Source organism: Diabrotica virgifera, chromosome 10 (assembly GCF_917563875.1).
Source record: "Diabrotica virgifera virgifera chromosome 10, PGI_DIABVI_V3a".
In the NCBI taxonomy this organism is placed as follows: Eukaryota; Metazoa; Arthropoda; class Insecta; order Coleoptera; family Chrysomelidae; genus Diabrotica; species Diabrotica virgifera.
The window spans coordinates 135,667,189-135,686,957 of NC_065452.1; the positions used below are offsets into that span (position 1 = coordinate 135,667,189).

The 19,769-nt window shown below is 33.0% G+C and overlaps 1 protein-coding gene across 1 annotated transcript in view; it reads right to left on the reverse strand.

Annotated features, from left to right (window-relative positions):
• Positions 1–18,836, reverse strand: part of LOC126893328 (fez family zinc finger protein 2-like) — a 180,784-nt gene extending 161,948 nt beyond the window's left edge. Inside the window, exon 1 of the mRNA XM_050663380.1 lies at positions 18,577–18,836. The gene's annotated coding sequence lies outside the window, so the exon portion shown is untranslated. The remainder of the gene's footprint in view (positions 1–18,576) is intronic.
• Positions 18,837–19,769: the final 933 nt, after the last annotated feature.

Genomic DNA, 19,769 nt, shown 5'->3' on the forward strand with positions numbered 1-19,769 from the left:
ACAAAAACTTACATGAAATGATTGTGTACAATATTAATACAAGAAGTTTTGTATATTACATATTACATTGTCACATTTTGGTATCAAAATATATTATGTGATTCTGCGCATTACATGCTAAAAAAGTACTTTTTTATATTTTTGTGATGGTACATGTACAAGACATGTACTGTTAACCTCAATTTTCTTCTTCTTATTTTCTTTTAAGAATATTTTAACCTCATTTTTCTCAACATTTAAGTAGTTAGTTTTATCTTTGATATTTTATATTACAAAGATATATTTTATATGATGGATAAGAAAACTCTATTATTATCAGCTGCTTCCATTGCAACATTTCTCAAAAGAAAAGTTAACCTTAAAAGAACCAATGTGACAGTATAACGAAAATAACCTAACTGCGCATGCCTGTGTACTAAAAATTGTTATCAAATAGGACATGTTCTAATTTGTATAACATTTTCTGTTAACAGATTTTGTTTCCTGTTTTACATTGTGACAAGATTTAGTATACTTACCATTTTCTTATATCATTTTATGTTATAGTCTAAAACAGACTTTAGAGGCAGTTTCAGAGCTTCTCCCAGCAAAATCCATCGAAAAATACAATAGACAATATGACATATTTGAAGCATGGCGTGAAAAAAATTGTATTGCAATTTCAAATTATAGTGAAAGTGTTTTACTAGCATATTTCTTTGAATTGCCTACTAAAGAATATTCTCCATCGACTATGTGGTCCTATTATTCAATGCTAAAGGCAACTTTGACCACAAATAAAGACATACTTAGATATAAGCAATTATAAAAGACTTACAGCTTTTTTGAAACAAAAAGGAAGGAATTACATTCTCAAAAAATCAAAAACCCTGCCGCAAGAAGAAGTGCTAAATTTCGTATTAAATGCACCTGATAACGATTATTTTTAATGATGAAGGTAATTCAACAAAAATAAAATTACTATTACATATTATATTGTACGTAAAGTTCTTTTTCATATCCTTGAATCTACCATGATTTATGTATACCTAATGTCTTTTCATTTAATGTCAATTATTTTCTTTACATTTTTTACTTGCCTATTTGTTCTTTTTATAATTAATATCGGCCATGTCTAGCAAGTGGTTGCGTAGGCTAGCGGTATGCGTATCTAGTTACGGACGTGTCAGTACTTGGTTCGAATCCCCCGTAAGGAAAAATTTTTTGTTTAATATTAATGGTTATTGACATATTTCGACTATTATAAGGACTTAAGTACACACACTCTTTTTTCATTAGAAGGATGTAATTAAGTAAGTGTTAAGTAAGTGTTAATGTTTTTTATGATTGGCGATAAAATGTTGTATGCACCACGTCAGTAAAGACTCTTTATCGAACTCGTCTGTTATTCGAGTCACTTTACTGACTTGGTACATAAATAACTATAATCTGACTCATTTATATTGGCCATTCAGACATATTATACATTTTAAAGAAGACTTTAAAATGATATTGCTAATATTTATTAGTTGCGTTCCTGGGACCGGCGTTATCGAAATGCCTCCCACTTTTTCAGGTAAATATTTTCATACATGAAATGCCTCCCAGGTACAATCGAAATGCCTCCGTTTCGTTAATTATTTAGGCTGATATTTTGTCTATTTAATCTCTGTATAATGACAGAATGTTGTCAAATCATAATTTAAATAGGTAGTATCTATTTATTTTGATTTTTCTAATTCTTATTGCAGTGTACCTACATAAAATTTGTTTCACATAAATATTTCACAGTACGACATACACATTTCTTTTTAGAAAAGAAAGTTGTTTCCCGACAATCTAATATCCAGCTTTTCTGGGTAATTCCAATTCCGATTCTAATCTGTTCCATATTTATAATTGCATTTTATAATTCCATAAATAGGTACTTTTACCTTAATCTTTTTGTTTGTTTATATTCTCTGGGTATTTTCTGGGTAATTCCAATTGCGATTCTAATCTCTTCTTAACGATTCCATGAATAGGTACTTTTACCTTAATCTTTTTAAATGTTGGCCAAATATACAGTAAAACGGTGGACATGTACTAAAAAAACCTGCAAAGCATTTTTGTGAAAACACAAGGATGTGAAAATACGATAATTGAATCAATATTAAATCATAACCACGAGAAGTTGTCTGCCGAAGTTTACAATAGAAAAGCCGTAAGCAATTCAATAAAAAGAGCAGCCGTGGAAGATCTCAGCGAAAAACCAATGAAGCTCATCTATCAAGAACTTAAGAAGACAAATATAGAGACATTTACTATCAATGATATCAATAGGGTGAGACAAAATTTATATTATGCTAGAACAACAAATTCTTTAATTAAACTTCCCAAAAATATATCTGAATTTCATAAAGCTCTCGATTCATCTTCTATTATTACAAATAAAAATGAAAATTTTGTAATTAAAAATGACAAAGATTATTTCATTTATACGAGATTCTGACCAATGGAAAGCTACAGAAATCTGAATTAAATCGATCATTTTTGATAATTGCCTGTTGTTAAGTATATTACGTCATATGCCTTTCGTTGCTATGAACAAATATATTCAGTGACATTAATGACAATTAATGTTTTAAAAATTATAAAAGTGATGACTTTCAATCGTCAAATATTTATAAAAACTTGGTGTTTAATTGTATTAATTTGTACTTACATAAATAAATTACAATAAAATTTTGGTTTTGTACAGTTTTATTCATGAAATAACCGCAACAAATTGCACTCGAACTCTAAAATTAATATAGAATTTTAGAGCTCTTGTGCAATTACTACTGATAATCATATTGTTATATTAACATGTTTTTTAAATCTTCGTTTTCTTTCGACTGTTTTCAATTGATATGTTGACGGAACATTTGAATACTGTCCTCGTTTTTTCACTCAATTGTTTAGTATACATGGCTTGAAAAATGGACATTATATTCCTCTTGTCTTTTGTTTACTTCAAGATAAAAAGTCATCTTCATATTATCTCGCCTTTAAATATATCATAGAAGAATGTTTTAAAATTAATTGTCCTGTATCCCCTAAAGTAGTAACTTCAGACTTTGAAATTTCCATTCATAATGGTATTCGTATGGGATTTCCTGAAGCAGATCTTCATGGATGTCGTTTTCATTTAGGCCAGGCATGGTATAGAAAGGTTCAAGCACTGGGATTAGCTCCAGAATACCAGAAAGAAGGTGTTGACTCAACCGAAATTACGCATTTTCTTATTTATATTTTTGGTCTTTCATTCTTACATCCCAAAGATGGTAGCGATTTTTTTTTATATAGATTTGGCAGAAATTAAACCAGTCGATGAAAGCGTCACCCAGTTTTGTGATTATCTTGTTAATAATTACATATCTGAAAATTCGACATTTTCTCCACATCTTTGGGCTGAGCACTCTTCATCCTTACAAAGAACCACAAACCAATGCGAAAGTTTTCATTCCAAATATAATTCTTCTTTCTACTGCCCTCATCCTAACATTAATAATTTTATTGATGTAATTTTACAATTTCAAATAAATACCTACATTAAAATGAATTCTGTTTCGACACCAAAAAAAAATTGTTGCGGAAAGTACAGCAAAAATAAATTTTCGAAATGAAAAAATTTTAGAATTAAGAGAATGTAAAATAAATAGATTAGAATTTGACAAAGTAGTATCATATTTTAGGAAAAATATTTTGTAATTTTATATTTCAATACACATTTTGTATTATTTTCCAAATAAGTTTTTTTTGTTATGCTATTTTTAATAAATCTATAAAATATGTTTTTGTATTTTTTGTTAAATTATTAATTATAAAAAGTAATGGTTATAATAAATTATATATTATAATGGTTATAAAACTAGTTATATATGTATAAGTTAGTTAAAATTTATAAATACCGCCTAGTGTCAATAATGTTTAATGCATAAAGGTTGAAAATAAAATAAATTAAATAACAAAATGCCAATTTTGACAAAAATTTACAAAGGGACGAAGATGCGGCAACGTCTCACCTTCACATAAAGATTAGAACCATGTCATTTATTTAAACCTTGGGAGGCAATTCGTATGTGACCATTTTAGCGACAAGTAAGAAATCCTATTTCGGGAGGCATTTCATATGCGGCCCCTGGGATGACTTTACTGAAACGTTAATAAATTTTTTTTTCAATTTAATTGTGGCTTATTTCCCATATAAATAGTTAATCATAATATATTAAAAAATATTTAAGAATTTGCTTTAGAAGTGACCAGTGGGCAGTGGCGCACCCAAGGGGGGTTTTGGGGGTTAAAACCCCTCCCATAGCATATAAAAAATAGTAGTAGGCGAGGAAATAAAGCACTAAAATCGCCTAATTTTTTTTCTAAAACATCTAACTTTTTTAAAGTAAGACCGATCGTTATGAAACCTTTTGTATTCGATTCGACAGAGCTTCAGAAAAATTCTTGAACACTTGGCATGAGGGACATAGGCAAATTGTATTCTTGTATGCGGAAAATGCATTTTCCCAAGTGCATCTCAAAGTGTTCACAAAATAAAAATTCACAACTCGGAAAGTAATCATGGGAATGAGTTCAATTTTCATATTCAGGGGGTTTTTGAGGTCGCTGAACAGGAATATAGGGTCGGCGAAGCTGTAAGAGGTACCTGGTGCCTGGTATCCCAGTATACATGTCGACTCCTGGAATTTTATGGAAAATCGTTGAAACTTGTTATCCCTAGATTTTTGGTCGAGGTCGCTGAACACTTCGGCGATGCTGTACGAGGTACCTGGTGCCCGGTAACTACGTCATCTCCTCTAGCTTTATGGAAATTTGTTATAAAAATAGTTGAAATTTATTATCTTGGGGTTTTGATATCGTGGAACACGAATCGTGCAACGAAGATGCTGTAGGAGGTACCTGGTGCGCTGTATCTACGTCGTCTCCGGGAATTTTATGAAAATTCGTAATAAAATTTGTTGAAACTTGTTATTCCGGGTTTTTAAGGCAACTGGCAGTTTTAATCATATACTCGAGGTTCTGACATCTTTTTATCTAAAAAAATTATTATTGACGCTGAAAAAAATTTCAAATTATTTCTTTTTTCATAATTTGCGCTCTAATTTAAAATAATTTACTGTTATTGTTACTCACTGTTGAATTTCACACGAATTTCCATAAAACTCCAAGAAACGACGTGGATACGGGGCACCAGGTACCTCGTTCAGCATCTTCCATGCAATATTCGTGTTCAGCGGCCTCGAAAATCTCGAGATCATAAATTTCAACTATTTTTATAACGAATTTTTATAGAACTCCAGCCAGGAGATGACGTAGATACGGGGGCACTAGGTACCTAAAACAGCATCTTCGATGCAATATTTGTGTTCAGCGACCTCAAAAACCGCGAGATAATAAATTTCAACTATTTTCATAACGAGTTTCCATGAAACTCTAGGAGACGTTGAAGCTACCAGGCACCTGGTACCTAATAAAGCTTCGCCGAAGCAATATTCGTATTCAGCGACCTCAATAACCCCGGAAAAACAAGTTTCAACGATTTTCATAAAATTAATTTCCATAAAACTCCAGGAGACGACGTGCCTACCGGGATACCGGGCACCAGGTACTTCTTACAGCTTCGCCGACCCCATATTCCTGTTCAGCGATCTCAAAACTCCCGTGTATAAAAATTGCACTTATTTCCATGATTAGGTATTTTCCCAGTTGTGAATTTTTATTTTTTGAACACTTTGAAAAATGCATTTTCCGCTTACAACAATGCAATTTTCATTTGTGTCTCATGCCAAGTGTTCAAGAATTTTTCTAAAACTCTCCCGAATTGAATGCAAAAGGTTTTATAACGATCCGTCTTACTTTAAAAAAGTTAGAAGTGTAATGCTTTATTTCCTAATGTTGTTCTGAAGATATTTCCTTGCCTATAGGATAGTGTAACTTGTTTTTCACAGACAATACAAAAAAATTTTGGTACCTGAGCCAACCCCACCCAGAGGAAAATTCTAGGTGCGCCACTGGAAGTGACTAACTTACTGTCTTTGTGGCCAATGTTTGATAAAATGAACACAACAATTATTAAGAATTTTCTTGATTATATAAAGGCATTCGATACAGTACATCATGATAAGTTAATTAATATATTAAAAGATTTTTGCGACGTCAGCATCATTGAAAATCAACTATTCGTGTTAATAAGAAGTTGACATAAGAGTGTAAGTTTCTAAAGGGAGTCAGGCAGAGTTGTATGTTGTCCCTACTGTTGTTTAATTTTTGTTCAGATAGAATCTTTAAACATGCGTTGCACATTGTGTAAAATACTTAAAATAAGATGTAAATATTAATGAAAAACCGATAAATACTATCAGATACGCAGATTACACAGTTATATTGAGCGATGTCATCTGCAAATGTGCATAGATATATTCTATCCTATAGGTATGGGAGCGTTCAAGTATTACGTAACGCGGTTTTTGAAGATTTTCGACCCCCTCCCCCCTCCCTACGTAACGCACTGTAATGGGCGTTTAACTATTACGTAACGCAATTTTTGAAGATTTTTGACTCCCCCCCAATCTGTGTTACGTAATACTTGAACGGTCCCTATAGTATTTTTTAAAAGTTTTCTTACATTCTTTCACTTTCTCATCTATTACATTTTTATAAAAAGTACTATCACTTTTAGGTGCTTCTGTCACTGTCTGTCAGGTCTTTGCTCTTTGCTTACTTGTTTCTTTTTCAGGCTCTCCTATATAGTTTTCTTTTCGATTGTATACTTTTCAAACCTATGTATACTTCTTTCTTGTGCACTGGTACAAATATTGCATTTGACCATTCTCTCTTCATCTTAAGGTGCCGATACCGCTTGTCGATCGTTGGCTCTCATGTTGCCAGCATATTAACAATCATTGTCTTCACTGACCATTCTCTAGGCAATGTTTGTTGTCCATAATAGAATTAGGATGTATAATAATCTTTTCTATGCTTTTCTCATATACACTCACCGGCACAAAATTCCGCCACCCAAAATTATTGATTAAGTTTGACAATCTAAGTATAACTTTCTTATTTGTACTCCGATTTTCGAGATTCTTGCATCACTTTGTAGGTACATGTATTAATGTCATTTGTTATTATTCCGGTAACAAACATTTTTTGTTTAGATGGCATTATACGAGGGTCAATGGAAGCGTTGCATTTTCTCCTAATTTTAAAAGATTCTGTTCAAAAATTGGAAGGCTTATATTGTTTCATACTCCTTTTGTATTATCCTGGAGGTATTACTAAGGTTTTGTTTTTTGAATTATCCAAATATCTCTTTTTTTTTGTAAGAGCTGTAAATAAAAACACTGCTCTGATGTTTTTTTTTTTTTATTAAAAATATCGAACACACTAAAATTAACAAAACAAAACAAAATTAACAATAAAACAAAACAATTCAATAGCGGGTGTGTCCACCTCTTGCAGCAACGACTTCTCGCATTCTGTTTGGCATCGAATAAAGGTGTGTTATCCTGGCCTGGGGAATAGCCCGATATTCCTCTATCAGGGCCATAACTGTACCAAATTTTCTGGAGGCATAGGATGACGGCGAATAGCTTTTTCTTAATTCATCCCATAAATGCTCAATAGCATGGAGATCTGGGCTTATCAATCCAACCTTTATTTTATGAGTCCTTCAGTGCTTTTATTTACAAAAAAATAGTACAGCCCGTGCCGGTTTATCCACTGGGCGCTTGGGGCGGGCGCCCAAGGGCCCGGGCCCCGGCCTTTTAAATATAAAAAAATAAAGTCGCTAAATAATTTACATATTCTCCTAAAAAAATTTCATACGCAGATACGCCAATACACTGCAAACGCCTTTGTTCTATTGTTACATCTCTTCACGCCTGTACACAGCGCCGTAGCCTAGCCCCACAGGGGCCCCGTGTCAGTGTTTGTGGCGGGGCCCTTTTCCAAAAACTACCGAAAGTTGTCAGATTTCGTCATGTCATTGATTAAAAACTACCCAGGTACCAAAATAATCTCACAAACGGCGTTTTTTTTATCAAAAATGAATAACCATTTTCAATTTCGTTACAACACGAAACTACAGCCGCATCATTATTCCAGTTCAATCAAATAGTGCAGCAAGCACCTCTACCGGTTTCGAAACTTTTAGTCTCTCATCAGGATGCACATATGCTGCTCTCTCTGACCCAATTAGGACAAATCCCGGCGTGCAGTCACGGATTGCAACGAACGAAATGGCAGGGATGCCCTAGCGGCAACTGGTAGCAAAAAACTAAGTTTTCAATCTAATAGCACATAAAACAATATCCAACAATGTTATTCTACATCCTACCAGACTGAAAACAATGGGAACCTTCTCTGGTAACACCTCCGAGGCTTCTACAATTTGCAAGCTATAACGGATGCTGAGACTAAGGAAGATTAGAGAAGATGAGGGAATTTTACAATTTATAATTCACGTCCCATCTACTCAGCGCGGTAAAGTTCCAACGAGTTTTTTGGAGTTTTTTTAGTTTCTAATAATTTCATTTTGAACTGTGGGGCTTAAATAATAATTTATCTCACTTTTCGGCTTTACAATAAGTCCTTTTAAAATAGGAACAAAATAAGTCCTTTAAAATAGTTAGACGAAAGACAAAAATATATATACATACATCTAATTTATAGATTATTCTCGAAAATGCCAGTACCCAAACAATAGGTACACAATTTTTCAAACATTCAAAAGTAAAGCGATTACAAAAATTGCAATTTGGCATTATACAGTGGCCTCTAAGGCTAGCACTCCACTTGTGATTTGTAGTCGCAGAGACAAAAAAATCGCTGTCGCAGAAAATCTAGAGTCTAGAAAATGAGTCGTTGTTTTCAGAATCGCGAATTGAATGCTACAAGGATGTAACATCAGCTTTTAGATGTTTTTTTTTTAATTTAGGATAAAAAAGAAGTCAAGACGTCAATTAATTCTTTATGCGAGAAATATAAAAAAGATGTTGATGAAACCAAAGAGAACTTGCATAATGAAATTACCCATTTTGTAACGTTATGCCAAAATTTGAATAAACATCATACAATTTATGAAAAATTTGATTCTTCCAGGATGTAAAAGCAACTTTTCCCAATATTTTAACTTTACTACAGATTTATTTGACGATACCAATTTCTAATGCGTCAGGCGAGCGGTCTTTTTCGGCTTTAAAAAGTATAAAAACATATTTAAATTCAAATTTGGGCCAAGAAAACCTAGACGCATTATCACTATTGTATATAGATAATGAAGAACTATTATATGGCAGTTTGCGCATACCAAGTCAAGAAAAAAAGTGATGAAATTTAAGTCTTCATGTTTTTTTAGAATGTTTTTTTGCTTGTCATGTGTTGTTTTGTGGAACTTTCTGTTTTTTTATTTATGTTTTTTAAATGTATTTTTTGATTATTTTTTACGTTTACTACGAGTATTCTTCTTGCTTGTTTAAAAAATATTTTATGGATTTTACAATAAACCTTTATAGTAAATGCATGTGTGCCGAATAACTGACAACGAATAGCAATGAAGGGGGCCCCTAAACCTCCAGCGCCCAGGGCCCGAAGTTAGGTTAAACCGGCACTGGGTACAGCTCTTACAAGAAAAGAGATATTCGGATAATCCAAAAAACGAAATTTTAGTGATACCTCCGGGATAATATGACAGGACTATGAAACAAAATCAACTCTTCCATTTGTCCACAGAATTTTTTAAAGTTAGGAGAAAATACAACGCTTCCATTCATCCCTGTATAATGCCATGCAAGCAAAATGTTTGTGTTACCAGAATAATACCAAACGATATCAGTACATGACGTACCTACAAACTGGTGGAAGCATCTTGAAAATCGGAGCACAAATAATAAAGTTATAAATTGTCAAACTTAATCAAAAATTTTGGGTGGCGGAATTTTGTGCCGGTGAGTGTATATTTCAACATTTCTGGACTAACTTCGTCGCACCCAGGAGCTTTCCCAGTCTATACCTTTCTTATTGCTTCCTTTAGTTTTTCTTCCTATAAGTACAGTTTCTGTTTCATCAGTGTTTGCCTCGGATCCGCCAATTATATTTTCATTTTCCTTTGCTTTTCCTTGCTCTCCTTCCACAGTTGTCCAAAATGTTCCCTCCATCTTTCCATTATATTCTTGACGTCGGTGAATATTTTTCCGTTTTTGGTAATTATTTGTCTTAGCTTAATTTCTGTGTTACTTCAAAGGTTTTTCAGTATTCTGTAAAACAATTTTACATTTTCTTTACTGTTTTCTTTCATTTTTTCCGAACTCTTTCCAGCTTTTTTCATTTTTGACTATTTCTTTAACTTTTATTCCCCGTAGTTTACATCTTTCATATTTTTGCGTTTTGTCTTGTACTTATGTATTCTTTCAAAAATTTCTCCTTTTCTTTCATTTCGATTTTTACCTCTTCATTCCATTATATTATGGTGTCCGTTTCCATTTTTTATTATTTCTTGTGGCCTCACATACTAGTTTACTGTATTTATCATAGCATTTCTAAATTTTCCCCATTCTTCTTCTACTGTTTCTATCATTTCTCCTTCTTTCTCCATTTCCTGCTCTAACTCATCCTTGTATCTGATTTTCCTTGTTTCGTCCCTTACTTTATGTATTTTAATTATTTCCTTGTATTTCTTATTCTTTCTTCTCTCTCCTTCTTTCTCCATTTCCTTCTCTAAGTCATCCTTGTAGGTATCTGATTTTCATTGTGTCTTCCCTTAGTTTATGTATTTTAATTATTTCCTTGTGTTTCTTTTTATTGTCCCCAACCAATAGATATTAGTGTGATTTATTCAACCCCTGTCCATAAAAATGTTCAGCACGAAAATTAATAAATGCTAAACATGTTGACATTTTTCTGTTTGCCTTTTCTGATCGCATGTTACAATTTTAACGCCATAAAATATTAGGAATTCCTACCCCTATATCACATGTTATATCACGATTATCGTTGTCAACAGACATTAGTACCATAATTTCAAAATATTTGGAATATTTCGTTATAATATTTATGTTTTTAGACCACTTGTGGAACAAAATTATTTTTGGTGTATTTTTTATATGAGTTGAATCTCCAGAAGAGGTTTATATAGATAGTAATAAATTACTTATCATTATCATTACACTGCATGCTGGGTCCACTGCTGATCATAAGCCTCTCTTAAAATTAGCCATTCTCTTCTGCATTTAACTATCTGGATGTACAAATAACTAAGTGAACGATACAAATTGTGGTATGGAAGAAAAATAACACTACATAGGAATGGAATCGTATTAAGCTCTTACAATATTTTTAATTTCTCTATTTTTGTCGTACCCTTTTTCTTTGCTTTTCGTTCCTTAATAAATACTTAACTGTATTGTACACGACCAATATCTTGAAATTTTCTTAATTAAGTTAATCACCCAATACGAACAATAGGGAACTTGCACTAAATTTTTTTTTGCATAAAATTGTTAATTTATGTTTTAAAATGTTATATTCAAATTATTACGTCTTAACAATGAATAGTGTACGTACAACATCTGATCAAAGTTCCGCGCCTAAAATTTCCGTTTCAAACAACTTCAAAAGCGAGAGCTGGGGTCTGACGTCATAGGCCACTCGTATCGTTTGCCCGTTCGGTGGGCTATTGCATTTAATGCAGTTTACCCATAGATAAATAATATAGTTGAAATATTTTGTTTTACTCTGTGGCAGAAATGATTTTTTCTGTGACAGGCAAAATATTAACATTTTATCTCTGTTGACATGTATCAAAAAGTTCTTTTTTATGAAATTACTTTTGTCGTTTCTTGTGTTGAAGAACAAAGAAGAAACAAGTAACTTAAAAATAAACAAAACTTTTAGTAATAAAAGTAAGAGTAACTAAAAAGTGCTACTATAGTATGCGGTCTACAGTCGGGTTCTACTATAGCTTGCGGTCTACCGAGGGATGCGGTGTAAGTATAAGCTGAGATGATAAAGATATTAACTTGTAAAATTACAATAATGATTCATCTTATTTATGCGTATTATTAACTTTGTAAAGAAGGATTTTGTTGGCTATGTACACGTTCTATCGGTACGTCTGCTAATCACCATAATCTTTTCTCAGAAGGCTTTGAACACAATAATGAAAGGCTCCAGTAGGTACTAATAAACATTACAATAAAATATAATCTTTATTATAATGCAAATTACACCGTAATATTTTCCAGGATATACGAAATCCTTCGATTAGAGGTAGGTAGATCAAACCCACGGTGTAAACCGTATACTATAATATAATGGTACCAAACTATTGTTATAAACGGTTTAAACATGCTTATTAATAACTCTTACTTATTTGCCTTGACACCTCGCATTTCTCCAATAGAATAGTTCTTCTAGTTCTACTACTTTTTATAAAAGTTGCCACCATGAAGACATCAACGGTAGGTAAGTTGTCAGACTTACCCTCGTCCGTCATATTATGCATTTTAAACTCTTTACAAAGTAGAACTCAACTTTATCAATTTCAGTTTAAAACTAAGCTGACTGGGGAACTACTTATTACAATATATAAGATAAACATAAATAATACCTAGGAATTTTTCATTAAAGACGATTCAAATGTATAATATACCTACCCGTGATACCTACCCTAATCGCGTTGTTTTCGACTGCTAAGCCCGGTTGACCGTGGCCCGTGACGTCTAACCAATAAAAGGACGTTCAAGGGCCTCCTAAGATATTTGAATTTTATAGCATTTTCAAAGCGTCGTAGTTAGCGTACGGGTTAAAAATATTTGTTTTTCTCGCATGCAAGCGTTTTAAGATCATGTTACCTTATGTTTTTTAATATCATTTTAATATTTAAACATTTATGCAAGTTCCCTATTGTTGATCTTCGAGTTTCTAGGAGTAGGAGACTAAGACCAAAGAAGACCTGGGGGAGACGCTAGACATACGGGCACTACCCAAGATGGAAGAAGATTCGTATGAAGAAATATGATTGAGGAAGTCGATACCATAGAAATAAAGGCAAAGATAATGATAATGATCTAATATGTTCATATTTTATTCAAATCATATTATGCCTAAAGTGTAAGTGGCCTTCCTCTACCTCTATATCTTTCTTTTGTAAGATCTATAGTCACTGTATCTTGTTAGTCACTATTCCAATATCTTCTTCGTCCACTTACCATAATGCATTCTGGCCACATAAACATATCTGGATATGTTCCTGTTTCAGGTGCTTTAAGCATGTTTTTTCCTCCGTTCTGTTATCTGAGATTAAAACAACACAAACGATAAAATTTACCTCCACATATATTTATTCACATTTTAGCCCAGAAACAGACGAGCCACTCTGCAGCGCTACTTTGTGGCGACACAAAGTGGCCTAAACAGGCGATTTTGAAGCACCAGCGGTCTTGTAGTGGACACCACTAGAAACGAGGATCGGTGACAGTGGCTGGCCACTGGCCACTGTGTCTCGTCTGGAATGGCACGTTTAATTTACATAAGAATTTACGGCTAATCATCGGAAGCTACTTTGTGGCGCCACAGAGTAGCGCTGCAGAGTTGTTCGTCTGTTTCTGTGCCTCCGTCAAGTGTCGTCAGATCGGCAGAACATGTTCCAGGCTGAGTGTGAACAGGTTTGGTGACATGGTGTAGCTTTTCCTGATACCTCTTCGGATATTTAGTGCTTTCTATCAGAATTTAGGGCTTGAATTTGTATCAGAATCAAAACAAATTCAGAAATCAAAGAGACCTTGAACAAATGAAAAATAATCGAACCCCAGGCGAAGATGGAATTGTATCAAAAGCACTAAAAATTGGAGTTATTTAAGCGAGTAATAGAAGTTAAACTAATGGAAGGAAAATTAGAGACTTATCAACCAAGAAAATAGGCAGGATTGTGAAAAAGTTACGGAACTAATGACCATCTACAAAGTATAAAAACTCTAATAGAGAAATTAGTGGAATGCAATAAACTTCTAGTGCTAATATTTATCGATTTTCACAAATCCTTTTAGTTAAGTTAAGCAAAATACTACAGGCGCTTAAAGAATGCAAACTAGATTATAAATATACAAAATTATTATACAATATATAGGTACTTATAGGCAATAACCACTGTCAAATTACATACTAATAGTAAACGCAAAAAAATAGAGCGGGGGTTAGACAAGGAGGCCCTTACCACTGGTCTAATTACTGTTTTGTAGATTCTAAACTTAGACTCACGATTCAGTAACTTACTTTTCATTGAGTCTTTGTATGCATAAAAACACTTATTACCGCTAAGAATCCGTGCTTGTATTTCTTGACTGATGTTGTTGTTGTCGTTTATTATTGAGCCTAGGAAGGGAAAATTGGAGACATATTCATAGGTATGGTTGTCTACCCTCAGATTCTCATGTTGATTCGACTTTGTGCACTCCATATATTTTGTTTTACTTTCATTTATATATAGACCAAACGTAGCAGCTTCCCGCGCGTTTCAGCTCCAGCTATAGCTTTTTCGCTTAATACCCTTTTGTTGCCACTTATTATGGCAACATCATCCGCATATGCGCAATGCGCATATTTGCACAGATCTTGTATTAATAGAGCCGTTCATATCCAATTTTCTAAAGAACAACAGATTCTATAGTTAGATTAAAAAGTGTTGTTGATAAGGCACCACCTTGGATAACTCCATTGTCAATATGAAATGGCTGTGTCGTATCTCCATCTATTCTCACCATATTTTTAACTATTTAGAATGGGAAATAAGCCACAATATTATTAAAAAATGATTTTTATTAACGTTTCGACGCCCAAATCGGGTGCCGTTGTCAAAATACAAAATACTATTATATTTTTTGTATTTTGTATTTTGTATTTTGTATTTTGTATATTTAGTATTTTGTATTTTGACAACGGCACCCGATTTGGGCGTCGAAACGTTAATAAAAATCATTTTTTAATAATATTGTGGCTTATTTCCCATTCTAAATAGTTAAAATTGTAAAAATGCCACAAGAAAATAGCTTCAGAACAACATTCTCACCATAGTTTTGGAACCCCCCAAAATCATTCGTATAAGTTTAACTAACTTATTGGGTATCCCTAACATAGATACCTAGTTGCTTTAATATCTTTTGTCGATCTACTCCATCAAATGCCCGTTTGAATTCGATATATGTACCTACAAGTTGTAAATTGGTATGTTATATTCAACACATTTTTCATGTAGGTATACCTCTTAACATACCTATGTATTTGGTCTATAATTGACCTCTTTGGTCTGAAACCACATTGGTATTGGTATTTACACACTATTAGAGGACATAATTAGCAATAGGTACCTACCTACTCAATTCGGGTTTAAGAGTAGCTTGAGTACAAGACAAGCCGTATTTACTATCGAAGTACTTATACAGAGATGCAGAGATATAACTCAAAATGTGTACATTTGAGCAATCGATTTTAAAAAGGCTTTTGACAAGGTCCTACATATCTAACAAATTGAACGATAAAGAGCTGGGTTGACCGATAAAGAGCTGGATTGGGCGATAAAGATTTACGAATAATTACAAATCTATAATGGCATTACTTAAGTGACGAGAATAAAAGTTGAACAAGAACTACCTGATGAGATACATATAAAAAGAGGAGTGAGACAAGGCTCTTTACTTTTTAACTTGTATTAGGACGAAATATTTAAGGAAGCCTTAATGGAGACAACCGAACGTATTAGATACTGTGAATGGAGTAACCGTGAACAATATTAGGAATGCCGACGATACCTTAGTGCTAGCTAATTGAGAAGACCTTCAAAATCTAATGAACAAAATAAAACAGACTTATGATCAATACATAGGGATTAAAACTGAATGTTGATACAACTAAAAACCTATTGAAAAAAACAAATAAACAAAATATTCGTAGATAATAAATTGTTTTAACTATTATCCGTTTTTGTGTTTGTGTTATCAGTTCTCTTCTAGTGTTTCGTATCGTAAAATTAAAAATTATAAATATCGAAAAGCCTCATAGTGAAAAATTATGAATATATTTTTATATTCTGCATGATACCTAGTACTCCAGGGAAATAAGGCGAAAATATACCATGTTCGGGACACTTGAGCAGCCAGGTTGCAAATGGGTTTTTTGGGTACTATATACCTAATACATTATACATACAAAAATGCCCTTCACAGTTCGGACGAGAAATTTAGTTATTAACAAATAAGTGTCAAAAATGGAAGTTTTTTCGTTTAAATCGCTACGGGTAAAAATAGGGTAATTAAATATCTTATTTATACTGTTATTCTTTTAGTCGATGAGCCAAGGTTTAAAATGGCAGTTTTTGAATTTCGGTTCGATCATTCGTTGCTTCAGAAATTGCAAAATAAGACTAAAATTTCGAAAATAAAATAACTGCTATAACTTTTGTGCAAATAACCTTAAGACTTTCATATTGCACAAAAAGTTGAGACAAACAGTCCGTATAATGCACAAAAAATTTTAAGACGATTTGTTAATGAGTTTAAATTTTATTCAATTTGTTTATCCCAATGAGCTTTTTCTTCGCAATAAGTATTGTTGTTCAGAAAATAGTAATGCAATAGCAATTCTGTGAAAACCACATGAAAGAAGAAAAGTCATGTTTTCAAAGTATTTTAAAAAAATCATTAAAAAGTCATTTTTATCTTTCCGAAAACATTTTACTAAAGTAGGGTCATTTTTAGTTCATAATCAATTTGAATAACTTTGTTAATATTGACTGTAGATTAAAACTACTTTAGGATGTGAAAAGCTGGTATTTTTATATGAATTTTAAAAAAAACACTTTTTGCCTAGGTTAATTACAGTCAAAGTTAGCCACTTTTTTTATTTACTTGACAGCTACTTTGTTTATAACAATTAAGCAACCCAGCTAGCGCCGTTTCGAAGTTAAAGGTATATAGTTTATGTGTAAAAGTTTGAGTAAACTTTAAACTTCAACAGAGTTGTTAATAAAGCTTTAAAAATAACGTTCTAACGAAATCGATTTGTGGTCGGTGGAAATGAATTATTAAAATCCGTGCACTCAAAAAAATGAAACTGATCCTTCAAACGTATGCTGCGATTAATATCTACAGACCTTGTTGATGGATTTTGATCATAATTTTTTTAAATTGTATGTACTCGTAGTCTTGTAGAGTACGTTATGTACGTAAATCCCCACCTAACATTTCAAAATGTTAGGGGGATCCCCTTATCACTCAGGGATATGAAAAACAGATTACGACCGATTCTAAGACCTACCGAATATACATATATAATTTCATAAAAATCGGTCAAGCAGTCTCGGAGGAGTATAACAACTAACACTGTGACAGGAGAATTTTATAGATGTAAATATATAGATGGGTATTAACAAATGGGGGTTGGTGATGGAAAAGTCTAAATTAAGGGTTGCATGTATTTTTTAATCCTACATCATATAAAACAAAGATAGACAATTTTGTCCAAAAAAATTAAAAACAATGTCAGGGGGCAACCCCCCTTATAACTTATGGGTATGAAAAATAGATTAAAACCTATTCCCAGTCCCAAAGGATATACTTGTAAAATTTCATAAAAATCGGCCAAGCCGTTTCGGAGTAGTATGGTAACTAACACTGTTACAGTAGAATTTTATGTATATTGAAGTAACTGTGAATTAAATAATAAAAGTGGCTGACTTTGACCGTAATTAACATAGGCAAAAAGTTTTTTTTGAAAATTTGTGTAAAAATACCAGCTTTTGAAATTCCAAGGTAAATTTACTCTACAGTCAATATTAACAAAGCTATTCCAATTGTTTTCAAGCCAAAAATGACTCTACTTAGTAAAATGTTTGCGTAGTGACAAAAATTACTTTTTAATGATTTTCTTCAATAATTTAAAAACAAGACTATTGTTCTTTCACGTGGTTTTCACAGAATTTCTATATAATTATTATTTTCTGAACAATAACATTACAAAAAAAAAGATCTTTGGGATAAACAAATTGAATAAAATTTAAACTAATTGACGAATCGTCTTAAAAATTTTTGTGCAGTATATGGACTCTTTGTTGTAAATTTTAGTTTTATTTTGCAATTTTCGAAGCAACAAATGATCGGACCAAAATTAAAAAACTGCCGTTTTAAACATTGGCTCATCTACTAAAAGAAGAATACTATAAATAAGATATTTAATTATCCTATTTTTACCTGTAGCGATTTAAACGAAAAAACTGCCATTTTTGACCCTTATTTGTTAATAACTAAAATTCTCGTCCGAACTGTGACGGGCATTTTTGTATGTATAATGTATTAGGTATATAGTACCCAAAAACCCATTTGCAACCTGGCTGCTCAAGTGTCCAGACAAAAACCTTATTTCCCTGGAGTATAGATGTAGATAATAGATAGATAGGTACATTAATTTGCAAGGGATACTAAGAATATTATATATTTATTCTAGTAGAAAGTTGTCACCATGGAAATTAAAGACAACTATATTAGACATCAATAATTACCAAATATTATTTACCTTAAGCGTTAAACTCCTGAATTCTCTAGGCTTGTTGGGTAGGAAAGATGCATAATCTCTCAAAAAGTTCACTAAATAGCACAGTCACAAGTACAAACAAAACGTAAAATAACACAACGCCATGAACACTAAAAACTTTTTTCTACAATAACAATTAAAGTCCAGAGAGGTTTTCCGGCGCTTGGAAAAGGGCTTCAAAGGGCTAACTGTTAGCTAGCAGTTTGGCAGTCGATGGTAACGTGAACTTTGCCCCCTTTAAATTTGGAAAAAGCGCAAGCAAGACAGTGCCTGATGGTGGCAGCAGAAGGTGAGCAGATAGAAGCAGAAGATTTGCATAATTTGTGGACCAAGGATGAGGACTATGTAAAGAGGCTGTGTAAGGACATGACCTCCGCCAATGGCACGAGCCCCGGTCGACCGTGGCCAATAAGAACCGTTTCGAGGCGTGGTGAGAGGAGTGGCCAACTCAGTTGTTCCCAATTCCCCTGCTATGCTCACAGTTCCCCAGGGATCGGCAGCTGTTCTCTTGTTTATCGTGGTGCAGAACGCAGCAGGCATGCGCTCGCTGTGTTAACGGGGGAAACCACTTCAACCACTTCTTCACCCGCGGATCAGGGCGGCCATACAGCCAACTTTGTTTAGTCACTTTACAGCTATACATTCTGAGTGTTTATACACTGTCTGTACAATTTTTTTTACTGATTCCAACATTACTTAATTTGCTTTGTTATATAAGACGCATGGGTTTCAGGTGTGAAAATAGCGTCTGGAACTTTCTAATTCGGCCCTACATTTCATTAAATCGTATTTACAATATACAGGGGACAGTCACAAAGTTATTATACTTACATACATTCAAATGTATAAATATATTTATTTTGTTAAATTACGTTCTTAAATACACCGAATAGTTTATCACTCAAAAGAATTAAAAGCGACACACAAATTGTAATATACAGAGAAAATCAAAAGTTCTCCGTTTCGGCCAATATGAAGACATCGTCAGCGAATGCTTCTTCTGAAATGTCTACTCTTCTTAAATTTCTATAACCCAAATGCCTGTTTTTCACTTTTACGTTACATTGTTTAATTATGTCATCCATGTAAACTAAAAATGGTGTTGGACTTAATCCCACTCCTTGTATCAAACCCTCGTTTATAGTAAATGATTTTCATGTTCTGTTATCATTTTG